Here is an 18,520-nt window from a genome sequence, read left to right on the forward strand (position 1 = left end):
TCTACATGATCATTCCATTTCATATCCCTACAAAGTATTACAACCAGATATTTGTACGACTTGGCTAATGCCAACTGTGACTCATTGACACTGCAGTCATATGATATTTCATTTTTTCGTCTTGTGAAGAGCACAATTTTATGTTTCTGCACATTTAAAGCAAGATACCAATGTGTGCTCCACATCAAAATTTTAGTAATACCTCAATAAATATTTACGCAGCTTCCTTGAGACAGTACTTCATAACAGATAATGACATTACATGCAAGAATCTGAGGCTACTATTAATACTGTTTGCACAACATGAAAAGCGAGGATCTCAATAACTTCCTGGTGTACACTCGAATGTACGTCAACATCTGTTGATGACTCTCCATCTCTTGCTGCAACTTCGCTGACAAAAACTCTTCAATCCAGTCACAAATTTCACTTGGTGCCTCATACGATCGTACTTTAGGTGATAAGCATACACTATGTGATCAAAAGTACCCAGACACATGGCTGAAAATGACTTACAAGTAAGTGGCGCCCTCCATCCGGAATGCTGAGGTTCAATATAGTGTTGCCCCATCCTTAGCCTCGATGACACCTTCCACTCTAGCAGACATACGTTCAGTCAGGTGCTGGAAGGTTTCTTGGAGAATGGCAGCCCATTCTTCACCGAGTGCTGCACTAAGGAGAGGTATCGATGTCGGTCGGTGAGGCCTGGCACGAAGTCGGCGTTCCAAAACATCCTAAAGGTGTTCTATAGGATTCAGGTCAGGACTCTGTGGAGGCCGGTCCATTACAGGGATGTTATTGTCGTGTAACCACTCCGCCACATTCCGTGCATTAGGAACAAGTACTCGATCGAGTTGAAAGATGCAATCGCCATCCCCAAATTGCCCTTCCACAGTGGGAAGCAAGAAGGTGCTTAAAACATCAATGTAGGCCTGTGCTGTGATAGTGCAAGCCATGAAAAACACGACCACACCATGACACCACCGCCTCCGAATTTTACTGTTGGCACTTCACACGCTGGCAGATGACGTACACCGGGCATTCGCCATACCCACACCCTGCCATCGGATCGCCACATTGTGTACCGTGATTCGTCACTCCACACAACTTTTTTCCACTGTTCGATCGTCCGATGTTTACGGTCCTTACACCAAGCAAGGCATCGTTTGGCATTTACCGGCTTATGAGCAGCCGCTCGACCATGAAATCTAAGTTTTCTCACCTCCCGCCTAACTGTCATAATACTTGCTGTGGATCCTGATGCAGTTTGGAATTCCTGTGTGATGGTCTGGATAGATGTCTGCCTATTACACATTACGACCCTCTTCAACTGTTGGCGGCCTCTGTCAGTCAGCCGACCGAGGTGGCCCAGCGGTTCTAGGCGCTACAGTCTGGAACCGCACGACTGATACGGTCGCAGGTTCGAATCCTGCCTCAAGCATGGATGTGTGTCATGTCCTTAGGTTAGTTAGGTTTAAGTAGTTCTAAGTTCTAGGGACTGATGACCTCAGATGTTGAGTCCCATAGTGCTCAGAGCCATTTGAACCACATTCATTGTAAATATTGTGGAGTCAACTAACAGAATGTGGGATTGCCTCCAGCCTCACCACATGTGAGCTATTACAGATGTTTACAATGTAGTTACATCACCGATAACCGATGAAACGAGAATTGTTACAGTTTCCTAGAAACCAGAAGAAGTTTTCGAGACATGGCTCTGACATTCACTAGGATTCACAATCATTGTAAATATTGTGGAGTCAACTAACAGAATGTGGGATTGCCTCCAGCCTCACCACATGTGAGTGCTTTTTTCCTAAATACTATAAATGATTTATATAACATACAGAACTTCCCAACTGCAGTCGGTGATGTTGACAGAAAAAACAGATCTAAAATGCCCGCAAAATTCGGGTTCAATATTTTATAGTTACAAAAATTTTGATTCAATCGTGCTATAAGCAGTTGCGGATCCTCAGGGGTAATTCATTTTAACCGAAGTTGGAGGATATGGGAAGGAAAGGGAAGGTGGTAGATTTTATTCTTTTAATGTATTTCGATTGATACAAGAAGGGGAACTTAATTTGCTGCCAGACTCTCCACTACTAAATACATCTACTGATTGCCTTTTGTATTTATTGGGGATTAGGTATCTCTACTGTTTAGGCATTTTATCAGATATTACAGTCAATGTGTTTTAGATCCGTGGAATAAATATTTCAACAAACACGTTTCTAGACCACAAATATTAACAGAATGTGCTTTTGGAATAATGAGTTGTGAGCAGAGCGTATTTTGGAAGCCAACCAGAATTTGCTGACGGTATTGTGAAATGCACATGTTCTCCACAGTACTGTCACTGACCTACTAGGCTCCCCGAGTGTCGATGAGCAACACAGGCAGTAGACGCTGAGCGTTCCATACAAGGCAGGACTAAACTTTAACAGACTTTCAAACTAAGCTGTCTAAATGACACAGTTTTGAAAACTTTTTCTCACATAATAAAATTCGATTTTCATGTGTTTCTCAGTTATGCTACTTCATCTTTATTGTCGCCTTTAGTTTTAGAACAATGAAACAAATAAGATATAGATGAAATGCATTCTGTATTTATAGTCTGTAATTCTGCTGCCACTTCATCACGTAACTTACCCAAAATGAGTCAGTTGTGATGATAGTTGTTTCAGTGGTTCCATAAAGGACGCCTCGTAAAAATAGCTGCTATCAAAGCTTCCACTGATACCATTTTCTGAACAGTACACGCAGCGACAACCGAATGCCGCCGACATTGCCCGATCACAGCCGGAGTCACTCGAATGCTCTGTTCGCCACGCCCACAAGCCGCTCTGCGCCGCCTTGCTTGCAGCGTCACTATAATCGCGAGCATTGACAAAAAATGGTTTGTTTCGCCATCGCTGCTCTGATCTTGCCACGCCATTCCATTATAAGCGCAAACTATTAGTCTATTAGTCAAGATGTAGCGGTGTCATTACGGGTAAGAGCTTTATATGTGCTCCGTTAGCTCTGTGGTCCTTCTCACACGATTTTACAAAAATTATTCGTCAAAAAATTTGAGTTTTACATTACGTATAGCTTTATATGTCAGCTTTATGGTGAAGTGCCTATCGTCTCGCTAATGATCATACTTATTATTCGCATTTAAATAAGATGCTGCGCGATATTCGAAAGAGTTTGCAATGAAAAATATGGGTCGACTGATGCATATTACACCACATGTTGCTGCGATTGGGTTTCAGTTAAGACATTGAATTTTTCTTTAGACTTGGGAGGAGACCTCAATCCGTCTCCAGTCTCGGAAAAACAAATTTATGTAGTATGTCCACTTCATAATGCACGCGCCCGAGAATGAAGTATCTCTTAAGCCGTTAAAGATATCGAAACGAGATTTTGGTCAATGATAGCACGGTTAACATACGGAACATTCTTATCTACGTCTACGTAGCCGAAGCTACAGTTTTATTTTAATTTTTTTTTCAATCTATGCTGTAACTCTTAAAAAGTCATTGATAGCTAATGATAAGAGAATTTGCTAGTATGAAAATAAACGTGAAATTTCTGTTCTTATGTTACAGCAAACTGACACAATGAGGTATCCTGTAAGGTATTGACCCCTCTGGTTGCCTATTGCTTGTTTAATGAGATGCTCTCTCTCAAGATTATTTAGTAATAGATATTTTCAAGGTGAGTTTGCGGAAGTCATACTGTGTTTCGGCAAAAAAGCAAATTTTAATGTTGAAATTAGATAAATGTATGCGTTACTCAAAACTCGTCACTGTTGACACTTCTCTGAAGAAAAAATGAAAATAAATCGCCAAATCTGTTGCAATTTCAGATGAATCCTTAACTCACTGTATCTTTAATAATCAGCACTGAAACATACCAAAGCTATGAAAGTCTCTTCGGGTTTGCTGCCGGATCCTAAAATCAACTTGACTCGATATTTCGGCGATCCAACTGGTCACCATCTTCAGGAAAATGCTGCTTCTGCCCTTAGTGAAACACTGCTAGCAACGATATATCGGAGTCAAGGCCGCACCGAAAAACGTTCAGTTTTGATGCGAGATAATACCGGATTCCACGTCTGGCTAAGAGGAAACCCATTGTCTCTGTTGATTAAATTATTAACCAACCAAATTTCAATCGCCTCTTTATAGACACTGTTCCAAAAACCGGAAATGTTGGCAACAAGCACAGTTTCATCAAATTTCATCCTGTGTCCCTCATTTAGGCAGAGTTCTGCTACTGCCGATTTTTCCGGCTGTTGTAGCCTCGTATGACGGCGATGTTCCACACACGCCATGCATTGTGCGAATCGAACGGCCAATTTAAGCTTTCCCACATTGACACGGAATTTTGTACACACCGGGTTTCCTAAGCCCCAAATCATCTTTCACAGAGCCGAGTAGAGCCCTAATCTTAGAAGGTGGACGGAACACACTCTTAATGTTAAAATTCCTTAAAATTCGTCCAATCTTAAACGATAAGCCTCCAGCATAAGGAAGAAAGGCCACATATCTATGTTCCTCTTCATACACCTCCGGAGATGGTCCAAACTCCATAGCCCGACGAATCTGCTTCTCGGCAGTAGCAGAACACTGCCTAAATGATGGACACAGTATGAAATTTGATGAAACTGTGGTTGTTGCCAACATTTCCGGTTTTTGGAACAGTGTCTATAAAGAGGCGATTGAAATTAGGTTGGCTGATAATTTAATCAACAGAGACAATGGGTTACCTCGTAGCAAGACGTGGAATCCTGTATTATCTCGCATCAAAACTGAACGTTCTTCGGTGCGGCCTTGATTGCGATATATCGTTGCCAGCAGTGTTTCACTAAGGGCGGCGCCACCTCCCTGTCTAGGAAGGCATAAACCGTGATGGGCGGCGCATGCGCCGTGTACTGAACGGTGGCCTATATAGGACGTCGATTTGCAGCCTGGCGTCAGTTCTCAGCGGGACTCATCAGCAGAAGCAGCATTTTCCTGAAGATGGCGACCAGTTGGATCGCCGAAATATCGAGTCAAGTTGATTACAGGATCCGACTGCAAACACGTAGTGACTTTCAAGACTTATTACGCCGGGAAAGCCTACATAATCATGTTGTTGTTGTTGTTGTTGTTGTGGTCTTCAGTCCAGAGACTGGTTTGATGCAGCTCTCCATGCTACTCTATCCTGTACAAGCTTCATCTTCCAGTACTTACTGCAACCTACATACTTCTGAATCTGCTTAGTGTATTCTCATCTCTTGGTCTGCCTCTACGATTTTTACCCTCCACGCTGCCCTCCAATGCTAAATTTGTGATCCCTTGATGGCTCAGAACATGTCCTACCAACCGGTCCCTTCTTCTTGTCAAGTTGTGCCACAAACTCCTCCCCTATTCTATTCACTACTTCCTCGTTAGTTATGTGATCTACCCATCTAATCTTCAGCATTCTTCTGTAGTACCACATTTCGAAAGCTTCTATTCTCTTCTTGTCCAAACTATTTATCGTCCATGTTTCACTTCCATACATGGCTACACTCCATACAAATACTTTCAGAAACGACTTCCTGACACTTAAATCTGTACTCGATGTTAACAAATTTCTCTTCTTCAGAAACGGTTTCCTTGCCGTTGCCAGTCTACATTTTATATCCTCTCTACTTCGACCATCATCAGTTATTTTGCTCCCCAAATAGCAAAACTCCTTTACTGCTTTAAGTGTCTCATTGCTTGATGTAATTCCCTCAGCATCACCAGACTTAATTCGACTACATTCCATTATCCTCGTTTTTCTTTTGTTGATGTTCATCTTATACCCTCTTTTCAGGACACTGTCCATTCCGTTCAACTGTCAACTGCTCTTCCAAGTCTTTTGCTGTTTCTGACAGAATTACAATGTCATCGGCGAACCTCGAAGTTTTTATTTCTTCTCCATGGATTTTAATACCTTCTCCGAATTTTTCTTTTGTTTCCTTTACTGCTTGCTCAATATACAGATTGAATAACATCGGGGATAGGCTACAACCCTGTCTCACTCCCTTCCCAACCACTAATGGTTCAAATGGCTCTGAGCACTATGGGACTTAACATCTACGGTCATCAGTCCCCTAGAACTTAGAACTACTTAAATCTAACTAACCCAAGGACAGCACACAACACCCAGCCATCACGAGGCAGAGAAAATCCCCGACCCCGCCGGGAATCGAACCCGGGAACCCGGACGTGGGAAGCGAGAACGCTACCGCACGACTACGAGATGCGGGCTTCCCAACCACTGCTTCCCTTTCATGCCCCGGGACTCTTAAAACTGCTATCTGGTTTCTGTACAAATTGTAAACAGCCTTTCGCTCCCTGTATTTTATCCCAGCAACCATCAGAATTTGAAAGATAGTATTCCAGTCAACATTGTCAAAAGCTTTCTCTAAGTCTACAAATGCTATAAACGTAGGTTTGCCTTTCCTTAATCTATCTTCTAAGATAAGTCGTAGTGTCAGTATTGCCTCACGTGTTCCAATATTTCTACGGAATCCAAACTGATCTCCCCCAAGGTCGGCTTCTACTAGTTTTTCCATTCGTCTGTAAAGAATTCGCGTTAGTATTTTGTAGCTGTGACTTATTAAACTGATAGTTCGGTAATTTTCACATCTGTCAACACCTGCTTTCTTTGGGATTGGAATTATTATATTTTTCTTGTAGTCTGAAGGTATTTCGCCTGTCTCATACATCTTCCTCACCAGATGATAGAGTTTATCGTATCAAAGCTATATATACACCTCAGCCATACTTGACACATGAAACAGTACAGGAAACAGCGAACCACATTTCCGCTCCCATCCCTGTACAGAGTGAAGGAGTGAATATTCTCATTACAAATGTCTTTTAATTTATCAGTGATATTGACTTTGACAAATAGTTGAGAAGGTTTTGCAAATCGACAAAAAGTCTTACTAGATCTACTCTACAGCAAAAATGCAACGTCGTTCTGTTAGAAATAACAAATTTGGTGCCTGTGAATTTGTGGATAAAAAGGTTACAAAAACGTGATACTCATTACTCTACGAACCACTTGAGAATGTTCATTAAGTCTGAAATAGACTGTAAGTATATATACTCTATCTTTAACATATTAAAAGACAATGAAGGTGAAGATCACCACTTCCATCTGAATGGAGATGGGAACAAAAAGATGGAACACTATACAGATCATTTTCATATTTTTCAAATGAAGAACAGGGAGAAAATAGTTACCGTTCTAGTCGTTCAGTATTAAAAATGTGATGATTTCCAGGATTCACCAATACTGCAACAGAATCGACGAGCTATTTTTGTCAAAATTGTTAATATTTTCTCATTTGAAGAAGCAGCGTCAGTTATAAGTAACGGCTACATTCCTCATGATGACAGGTTTAATTTTCCTTCTTTTGCCAAAATATAGTATAATATGGTCAAACAGGACTCTCAGTACCTATTGCGACATAATTTTGAAACAGTGTCATATCAAACAGGCAAGTGGTGACAAGAGAGGTCAATAGTGTACGAAAACCTTATTGTTTCATATTGTAGAGAAGAAAATTCATGTTTATTTTCATACTTGCAAATTCCCTCTTAAATAGCCGTTGAAAACACTTAAAAGATTACAGCCCTGGAATGAAAAAATAAAATAAAAACAATAGCTTCTGCTATATCGTCGTAGATAAGGAAGTTCCGTATGTTAAGCTCACAGCAAAATACCTCTTTGTGTGCTATCATTTGCCAAAAGCTCGTATCGATATGTCGAACGATTTAGGATATATGAAGGATATTACGAATATATCATTCTCTTTCTTGAGACTGGAGACAGGTAGACATCTCCTCCCAAGTGTAAAGAAAAATTAAATATCTCAGCTAAATTTTATGGTGTAATATGCACTAAACGCAAAATCATGGCGACCTCTATTTTTCATTGCAAACGTTTCGAATTTTGGGCAGCCTTGTACTTAAATGTGAATATCGCATTAAGTATAACGATTATCGAAATTTCGGGCACTTCACAGTGATGTTGACATATAAAGCCATAAGTAATGTGGAAATCATTTCTTTACTGATTAGTTTCTATAAAATCGTTTGAAAAAAAATTTCAGGGCGTGCATCTCGATTCTGTCAGCACAGCGTGTCGCCAACCGGCGCGCCGCAAACGGGAAAAGAATCCCTGCAACCTCGTTGTCTATCCCGATCCGCAGGGCCCGCACATTCCGGTGTGTGAGAGCGCTAGTACTCGTCGCGAACGTTGGCGGAAGTTGCCGAGGATTACCGAAGCTGATGACAGCCGCTGCGGAATTTGCAGTGTGGACATGCGCAATGCGCATGGTTTAGCACCAGACCTGGGTGAAATTTATGCGAATCAGGACTAGCAAATACTGATATAAACTAGTATTCGTTACCTGTGAATAACAAATATTATTCGAAACGTTATTGACATACACGAATAAAAACACTTACTCGTCATCTGTGAATAAAAAGGGTTAAGAATAAGAGATAACTTTGAAATACAATTGCTTTTATAGCTCCAATTCTTTGTCATTTACTAAACGAATGTAATTTTCGTTTTTTAAAGTTAGTTTTCAGGGCAACTCTTTTTTTGAAATGTCTCAGTGGAAACCTTATTTTATTTACGGAGATTACCGTTGTGACACTAAAGAAAATACGTTTGAGACATGCAGTGCACTGCTGAATTCGTCTTTAATCATGGCAAAGATATACGAATTTTAGCTCTTCAGCAGAAATTGAGAAATCATCAATTCCGCTTTAGTTTTTGGCAAATAATTCGTTGTGATGCCACTTTAACTCTCCTTCTGAAATTATATTCCAAATAAAATCTTTTTACATCATAAGATAATTCGAAACTCGTTATTCGATTTCTTTGACGTTTCTTTGGCTATTATTTGTCTGAAGTTTGTTGTAGGCCTCCGTTGGTCATGGAGAGCAATAGAGTTGAACTGCTTGTTTTTAAATCGTGGGCAAAACTTCGCTGCAATAATTGCAGTTGGTATAGAAAGGCAAAAAACGTCTTCCAGTCGACTCTTGACACTTTCATGATACACATCTTGCAAGTGTGCTGCAATATTACGAAGTCTTTTATACACTCGAACCCAGAGTCTCTTCCGAAATTTTTGAATCTCAAACTTCCACGTAATTGCCTAGGCGGATGTCGGATCGAAGAACTATTCTATATTCTAACGGCAAGCTCACTCAGAGTTTCCTAAAACACTTTGGATGATTCCGGACGTCCAGCAGCATTCCACAAACATTTTAGGAGACTTTAGATTGAAAGGCTAGTGATGTTAATCATTTGGAACCATTGAGTTCTCACTTGGTTTACTCATTTTGTAGCACTACAACCACGAATTGCATAATTTGCTAAGGAGACTCGCATATCCGATAGTGTTAGCAATCTAAGAAAGGTTTTGAAAATTGAGTTTATCGATCGCATTCTCGTCGTTGGCTGCTTACGTAGTATTCTCGCGCCATGTTAGCAGTGGGATGGGGAGACACTGGGAACTGCAGAGCCAGATGAAGGGGGCCGGGTAGAGCTGTAAACACAAGAGGCAGGCTGTCTGCTGCAGTCAATAAAAAAAAATACGTGCATTGTAGCTTGCTGTGACACCCAGCCTGCTTTGCGCTGCCAGTTTAGATGCGGCTGTCTCGTGGAGAACAAAATACGGCTCCGCCTTCAGTGTCCATGAACATGTCGAGGCAGCCAGACTTTCCTTGTATCCTCAAACAAATTTCATGATGACTTTCGACAGCTTGTAGGACCTGGGGGAATGTCTTGCGATATAGAGACGTATAATACGAGGGTGGTTTGATAAGTTCTCGGAATCACCACGAGAGGTCAGCGCTAGCGCAAAGAGTTGTTCACGTGATATTCATTGGACTATTACCTGTAAACACGTGCCACATCAGTTCTCTGGGAAGAGAGCTGTGGCGTTGGCGTGGCTCTGTTTTTGTTCCCGCGTAGTGATTTGCGAAGATGGACAAAAGTCGAGATTCGAGCAGTGATTAAGTACTTCGTAAAGAAACGTATGAAAGCAAAAGACATTCATGCCAATTTCCAGAATACACTGGGGGACTCTGCTCCTTCATAGTCAACTGTTGCCAAGTGGACAAATGAATTTCAATTTGGTCGGGAGAGCTTAGATGATGATCCGCGCAGTGGTCGGCCAAGATGTGTCACTACTCCAAAAATCATTGCAAAAGTGCACTAAATGGTCACGGAGCATCGCCGATTGACAGCGCATGAAATTGCTCACGCTTGTCAGCTGTCATCTGAAAGGGTATATCACATTTTAACTGAAGAATGAAAAAATTATCCGCGAGATGGGTGACGCAACTCTTGACGCTAGATCAAACACCTGTTCCGTCTCCATGGCAAAATTACACAAACTAAGATATGAATTGTTGCCACACCCGCCTTATCCACCTGATATGGCTCCGATAGACTTCCATCTCTTCCCAAAACTGAAAATTTTTCTAGGTGGACGAAGATTCACTTCAAAATAATAATTGATAGCCGGAGTTGAGTTGCAGGCCTGGAGGAAACTAATTTTAGAGATGGGTTCAAGGCACTGGAACATCGTTGGACCAAGTGCATTAATCTACAAGAAGACTACATTGAAAAATTAAAAAAAAGTTTCAGTGATGTAAGTTGGTTCAAATGGCTCTGAGCACTATGGGACTTAACATCTGAGGTCATCAGTCCGCTAGAACTTAGAACTACTTAAACCTAACTAACCTAAGGACATGACACACATCCATGCCCAAGGCAGGATTCGAACCTGCGACCGTAGCAGTCGCGCGGTTCCAGACTGAAGCGCCTAGAACCGCTCGGCCACACCGGCCGGCTCAGTGATGTAAGTACATTTTTTCTATTCAATTCCGAGAACTTTTCAAACCACCCTCTTATGTCTTCAAATTTATAGTCATCTATTTCTGGAACATTATTTTGGAAAGCACAGCATGCATTTATTACGGCATTCGCAAATTCACCTCGAACATCCATTGGGCGATGAAAAAATTTCCGTTCTCCATTCATTTGCTAGAGGTATTCTATAAACCGCGTAGTCCGGGACAGTCGGTTTACAGAAGTGCTTTTATTGTTTGTTTAACTCCTTTGTCCATAAGGACACATTAAATTTTCGGATATAACAAATGCCTTGTCTCTGACAATGACTCACTCTTTGGTACTCACCTTCCTGATATGGGGTTTTCCTCCGATATTCGTAAATTTTTACTAACGAATTTTCACACAAAATTCATTGCACAAAAATGGATGAGTGACTATATTTTTCCGTATGCTCCAACATCTATGTAAGTGAAAATATAATCCGCTGCGCTTAAAGCAAGTAAAACGACGGAAAAATAATTTTATAATTACAGTAAAGTACGTTTGTTATTAGAAAAAAGGGATAACATATTTCACGTACATCTTGCATAGCAGAACACAGCATAAATGAAGAACACACCTTCAACTTCGAAAACACGAAGGTACTGCGCCGAGCATCTGGCTTCTGGGAAAACGTTATCAAAGAATCCACAGAAATAAGGATTCATGACAATCTGGTCAACAGAGATGAGGGATACCAACTCAGCGCAGCATGGAACCCTGCGGTAGCGTCAACCGTCGGGAGGGCGCCCGTCAACGTCCTCCGCCGCGGACGCAGACAGAATGTTTACACCGAGAACCGAACGCGGCCGCCGGCGGCGACCGCCATCCCCCCCCCCCCCCCCCCCGGTCGCGCGCACGGCGCTTGTCCACCGCAGCCACCCTAGGTCTAGTGGAGGGGGGTGACCGCGCATATAAACAGCCCGCTCTCCGCGAATCTCGACACAAGCGACGCACGCACACGGACTTGCGCTGTGGCTGCCGAAGTGTGCGGACCCTCTGTGCTGAAGCTGCCGAGGCAAACCTCTCGCTCGTGATTTTGTAGCGATCGGTTGCGCGGGTTCACGCAATTGGCTACTCGCCTTGCGTGTTCTCGCTAACCAGCGTTTTCTCTTTCAGAGTCGACAACAGTCTGCAAGGGCGTTTAGGAACTCGTGCGGCAAAATCCACGTGGCGTGACCCCATTCTCTGAGAAAGCAAACTGTCGTGTCTTTCAAAATAGGCAAAATTGTCGTGTTCGGGGTTGCGACATGGAGGAGGAGCTCGAACGAGACGATCACTCCGGCGAGACTGAGGGTGAGGCAGGTGGCGGTCTAAGGGAAGTTTCCCGGACGACGGCAGCGTCTGGCCCCCCATCACCGACGAGGACGACGAGTGAGAGTGTTGCTCGCGGTCGTCGGACGAACGTGGAAACTTCCGCGAACGGACGGCGCTGCGCCCGCACACTCTCTCTGCCGCCGATCTCCCTGACAAAGGAGGAACTTGCCGCCGCCATGGCCATGCTCACTCCCGATGAGTACTGCATCGACATGCAACGTCTGGCCACGGGAACAGATGCGGACAGGGAGGAGGTTCTAACGAGACTCCGGTCCCTGTTACCTGTGGGTCGCGACAAGCAATTGCCTGTCGCAGTTGCCACGACAGCTGCCGCGCCAGCAGTCGCACCAGCCGTGGTGGCTACTGAAGCCGCCACGCCCTCACCAACGTCCAGGCTGGCAACACCTGACGAGCCTGCCGAGATCGAGAAAACCTCACGGAAGCGCCCAGCCGCGGCCGTAGAGGACACTCCCTCCCCCCCAGGCAAGTTCCGGTCGCGCCAGGCGGAAGAAGAGGATGGTACGCCGCAGGACGACGACCGCATCGCCGAGGAAGCCGGACGAAGAAGGCTTCATCGCGCCCTCCCGGCGCCACACAGCGAGACCCAGGTCGTTTGGACCGGTGACGCCAGAACAGGTCGAGGCTGCAAACCGGTATGCAGATCTACCGGAAGTAGCCGAGGCCGACGGGGACGGGACAACACCGACTACGGCGACAAAACCGCCCCGCCGCCCTCCGCTGATTACCATCCATTGGAGTAAGGAGTACAGCGAGCTCAGAGAGAAGCTGTACTGCATCGCAAAACCGCTGAAGATGTTCGCGGGGACCAATATTTACAAGGTCAGAGCAGAGTCCATAGAGGACCATGCGCAACTCGTGCAACTCTGTGAGACCGAGAAGTTGTTCTGCTTCACGCAGAGTACGGAGCAGCTGAAGGTCGTCGTCCGTCACCTGCCGCTGAAGATGGAACTGGCGTTCCTACAGCGGCAGCTGGAGGAACTCGGCTTCCAGACCCGCCACGTCGGCCTGATGAGGTCACCCAGGACCCACAGGGACATGCCCTTGTTCCTTGTGGTCTTAGTCGACAATGTGGACAACCGGAAAATTTTTCAGGTTGCCGACTTCGACGTGAAAGTCGAGCCACTCCGCGCGAAAGGCAGGCGAGCCCAGTGCTTCAACTGCCAACGGATGGACCACGTGGCAAAGTTCTGCAGGATGCCTGTGCGTTGCTGCAAGTGCGCCGAAGAGCACGCGTCGCGTGACTGCCCGAAGAAGGAGGACCAACCGACGTGCTGCAACTGTAATGGGGACCATGTCGCCTGTTACCGGGGATGCGCCGCATTCGAGAGCGGGAAACGCGCCAGCCGCGTAAACCCGAGCCGCAGCTTCGCGGACGTTGCTAAGGGGAAGCCGGCCGCCCCCTCCGAGAGGCCACGGCCGCTCGCAGGGAGGCCGCACCGGCACCCCAGCCGTCGCAGCTGCGCTCGCCCGCGGCGCCGCCTGCAGTCGGGGAGGACGGCTTGCCGGCACCCGCGGCTGTAGGAGGGGTTGCCGCCCGCGCAGGGCGTTCCCAGCACGCCGCTCCGCTGCCGACTACGGGAAACGTCGCGAAGGAGTCAAACCTTCCCGAAACGGCGAAGGAAGACACCACCGAGCTGGCCGCGCTTCTGCGGTCGCTCAACCAGCTGATGACGCAGCTACCAGTCCTCGTCGGAGCAGTGACGGCGGCCCTCCAGGCCACCGCCGGGAGAAGCCAGCCCTAATATGGATAACGACCATATTTATGGGTTAACCATATGCACGTTCAACGCTCGGGGTCTCCACCCCCAGCAGGGAAAGTTTCGCCAATTCCTACGGGACGAGGCGGTCGACATCTGCCTCGTGCAGGAGACCTTCCTCAAACCCGGGGTCGACGTGCGAGCAGCAAAGTTTTGCTGCTACCGAGATGACAGAGCCACCCACGGGGGAGGCACTGCCATCTACGTGAAGAAGTCACTGCGCCACCACCGAGTTCAACTGCCGGCGCTCAACGCGCTGGAAGCCACCGGAGTGGCCGTCAACACCACCGCCGGAAAGATTCTTTTCGTGTCGGTCTATCGGCAGCTAGACGAAGCCGACTTCGACGTCCTGCAGTCGCTGGAGGGGTGAGCTTTCATTGCCGGGGATTTCAATGCGAAACACACAGAATGGAACTCGCGAACTGTTAGCCGCAGCGGGCGCCGCCTCTCCCGCGTTGTTCACCGTGGGGCCGTTCGACCCCACGATCTTCCCTGCACGGGGACAGCCCGACGTGCTCGATATTGCCCTTCTGAAGGGCATCGGGCATTTCGCGACCGCCGAGACGCGCAACGTTCTCTCCTCCGACCACGTACCTGTCATTTTTGGTCTCGACGTGGCCGGAGCTTCTCTTCCAGACAGCCGTCCGAGCTATCGCAGGCTCGACGCCGAGCGCTTTCAGACGAAAGCCCTCGAACTGCTCGAGGACGCGCCAAACCCACGCCGAGACGTCGCCAAGGACCACGAGACTTCTCGCGACAGCTACCGCGCCCTATCCTGGACGCGATCACCGAGAAGAACCGACTGTTTCGTGAATGGCAGCTCACTCGCCAACCAGACACGAAGCGCCGATTAAACCGCATGAGACGGGAGGCAGCAGTAGAGCATCACCGGAACCAGGAATGGGAAGACCTTGTGTCTACCCTCAATCCTGAGGATGGCAGTGCATGGAGGGTGGTAAAGTCCTTACTACGCCGGCGACAGCGAATACCGCCTTTACACGTCGGGAACGACTTCGCCAGCGACCCCGACGCGAAAGCCAGCGTCCTGGCTTTTGCAGCAAACTTCGCACCGGTGGCCGACGTCATCGACGACGACCACATACGGTGGGTCCACGAGCAACTACCAACCTTCCGCGCCGCAAGGGAGGAAGGCGACATTATCGAGCCGATAACGGAGGAGGAAGTTGCTGTGCAGCTTCGCTCGCTGAACCGCAAGAAGGCTGGAGGCAGCGATGGCGTCACAAACTTCCTGCTGAAGAACCTTCCGCCGGGCCTACACCGGCAACTTGCCGATGGTTTCAACGAGATTCTCCGATCGGGTGACTACCCCTCTGCGTGGAAACACGCGGAGGTCGTGGGCATCCTGAAATCCGGCAAGGGCCCACGCCAGGCATCGAGCTACCGACCCATCAGCCTACTCCCGTCCCTCTCGAAAGTTTTCGAGAGGCTGTACGCGAGAAGACTGATGCGACACGTCACCCAGAAGGGCATCATCCTGGACGAGCAGTTCGGGTTCCGAGAAGAGCATGCCACTTCCCACCAGCTCTTGCGGGTGGTAGAACCGGCGATGAGGGCACTGGAAACAAGGGAATTCCTTGGCGCAGTGTTCCTCGACGTCTCCCGAGCGTTTGACTCGGTGTGGCACGACGGTCTCGAGTTCAAACTTTTTGAACAAGAGATACCGACGTCCCACATGACGCTACTGCGGTCGTACCTGTCCGAACGAACCCTCCACGTGAGGACTGACGACGGTACGTCCACAGACCGGCAGATACGTGCAGGGGTGCCGCAGGGGTCGGTTCTCGGCCCCGCGCTGTACTCCCTGTACACTGCAGACGCGCCGAAAGTGGCAGGAGTCGAACTGGCGCTGTACGCTGATGATACAGCCCTGTTCACCCGCAGCATGAACGCCCAAGTGCTGAGAAACCGCCTCCAACGCGGGTGCGACGCCTTGGGCTCATGGGTTAACAAAGTGGCGGTTGAAATTCAACGCCACAAAGAGCCAGGCAGTCGTCTTCACTCGAAGACTTCTGCCGCCAGGGCTTACGCCGCTCGAAATCCTGGGAGAACCTATCCCATGGAGAGGGACGGCGAAATACCTAGGGGTTACCCTAGACCGCAGGCTCATGTGAAAGGGATGATGTGAAAGGGAGAGCAATAGGACGCCTCCGCGCCCTGTATCCGCTGCTAAACCCGCAGTCGTCATTGCCACTGCAACACGGCATCACGCTTTACCTAACATTGGTTCGCCCACTGTTAGAGTATGCGGCCGTGATCTGGGGGAAAGCCGCAAAAACCAGAAAATCGAAAGTTAATTTAGTGACTGAAGTTAATAGTGAGCTTTCTTTCTGAAGCACATCGAAATTCAGCAAAACACGGTTAGTCTTGGACTACCTCAACAATTATTTCAAAAGCTACTTGAATCTACGCAATTTAGAAATAAGAGATTTAACTTTGAACTTGAATTAAATGATTCTGAACAATTAACAATAGTAAAATTTAATACGTACCAAGCTGAGCTGCAGTCACAGGTAAGCTAAAATACGGTAACAAAACTCGCACTCTTAATTTGTGCTTGTGTAATCTGAATATTGTAGCCAGCTATGAATACCTTAACTGAACTTTGAAATTAAAGCAGTGAAATCGAATGATGCTGGCGTTTGAATTTCAACGACACTCGGGTTTATTCCGGAAAAGGAAGGGACCCTGCTTGGTAATGCAATTGGGACAATGAGCAACAAATGTTCATGCTAAGTTGCTGTAATTTTGTGATGCAACAATTTTAAAAGTTTGAAAAGCTGAGGTCTGCCATACAGTTCTAAAACTTTACGTGCTTCCAGTCTTCCTTGTTGATTGATTGAAGGTTTGAAGCCGTCGATCGAGGAGGTGGCGACAGTCACTCATTATCGGCCGTCGCTATTGCAGAAGCTGGATGTTGGCGCGCCTTCTTCTCGACACGGTCACCAGACGAAACGGGCTCTTGATGTGCGCCAGCTAATGCTTCCCGTCCGCGACACCATGTCAGCAACTATCATCGCAAGTCGAGCGCAATTACATGCTGCCAAATCCCGAAAGCGCGGCAACTCGCGGGAGCTTCACACAACAAACCTTCTCCACTGCACCACCCCAGCCAGACTCCCTCTGCTCTGCCCGCGCTCCACGAGGCAGAGTTAACACTACCAAAGATCCTACACTCTTTGATTCTTCACACGACCTATCGATGTAATCGTTCGATAGCAGTTTTCCCTAGGCAAGACCCAGCGTAAAAATACAAATAATATTTACGAAACAAACCAACATAAATGCATATATATATATATATATATATATATATATATATATATATATATATACAAACAGTAAAACAATTACAATATATAAAGAGACAGAAATGTCATATCTTGAGGTAACAAAACAAGGAAAAAAATTACAGTACAATAGATGGAAATAAGAGGATATGCATTTCCGGCGTTACAACGGGTCGCTCTCGCAACCGGCTCATCCCTGGACTGGGCCAACAACCTCATCACAGGCCAGCCACGCGTTGGCCTGACCTGTTGAGGGATTAAGTGTTACTAATCCCTCAACAGAATGTGTCTTTCTCTTTTTCAGGTTAAACCAGACAGGACCAATCGACAATATATGTTTCTCTCTCTTACAGGAACCGCAGGAATGACAAATTTTGTCTAAACTGCACCACCACGAGCCAAGGACAGGCTCATCATTCCAGCGTCAGCGAAACTCGACACTTCGCCAGAAGATGGGTAGTATGACACTTCCCTAAACGTCGTCCGCCGCTCGTGGTCTCGCGGTAGCGTTCTCGCTTCCCGAGCACGGGGTCCCGGGTTCGATTCCCGGCGGGGTCAGGGATTTTCACCTGCCTCGAGATGACTGGGTGTTTGTGTTGTCCTCATCATTTCATCATCATCCAGGAAAGTGGCAAAATTGGACTGAGCAAAGATTGGGTAATTGTACGGGCGCTGATAACCACGCAGTTGAGCGCCCCACAAACCAAACATCATCATCATCATCAACTAAACGTCGCGAGATATCAACGCTACCACCCGGCTGGAGACCCGAAAAATGTTCATCAATAGTTTACGCCGGGAAAGCCTACAGTCACATACATTAATAAGTTATTTATAAAACAGAAACAGCACTGAGCCATGGGAACAGATGCTAATTCTGTACAAAAAGTAAACAAAAAATATAATGGTATTATATGTTACTCGCTATTTAATTTATGTATAATTTATTTGCGAAAAAATTTAATTGTATGATGTACTTATTCGATTAATTATGCAGATAGAAATCTACTCATATAATACCCATCTCTTTTCACCACTACACCTTACGTTTCCTTTCTCCTTCTGTCCATGTTTTCAGATGTAACGAGTGCTACTAGTTTATTTGCTTGATTTACTCACTAAAGTCTACTGTGTAGCTAGATTGAAGCTTTTAGTTAATTATAAAGAATGTCGACAAGTATAGTCTTTTGT

This window comes from Schistocerca cancellata, chromosome 4 (assembly GCF_023864275.1).
Source record: "Schistocerca cancellata isolate TAMUIC-IGC-003103 chromosome 4, iqSchCanc2.1, whole genome shotgun sequence".
NCBI lineage: Eukaryota > Metazoa > Arthropoda > Insecta > Orthoptera > Acrididae > Schistocerca > Schistocerca cancellata.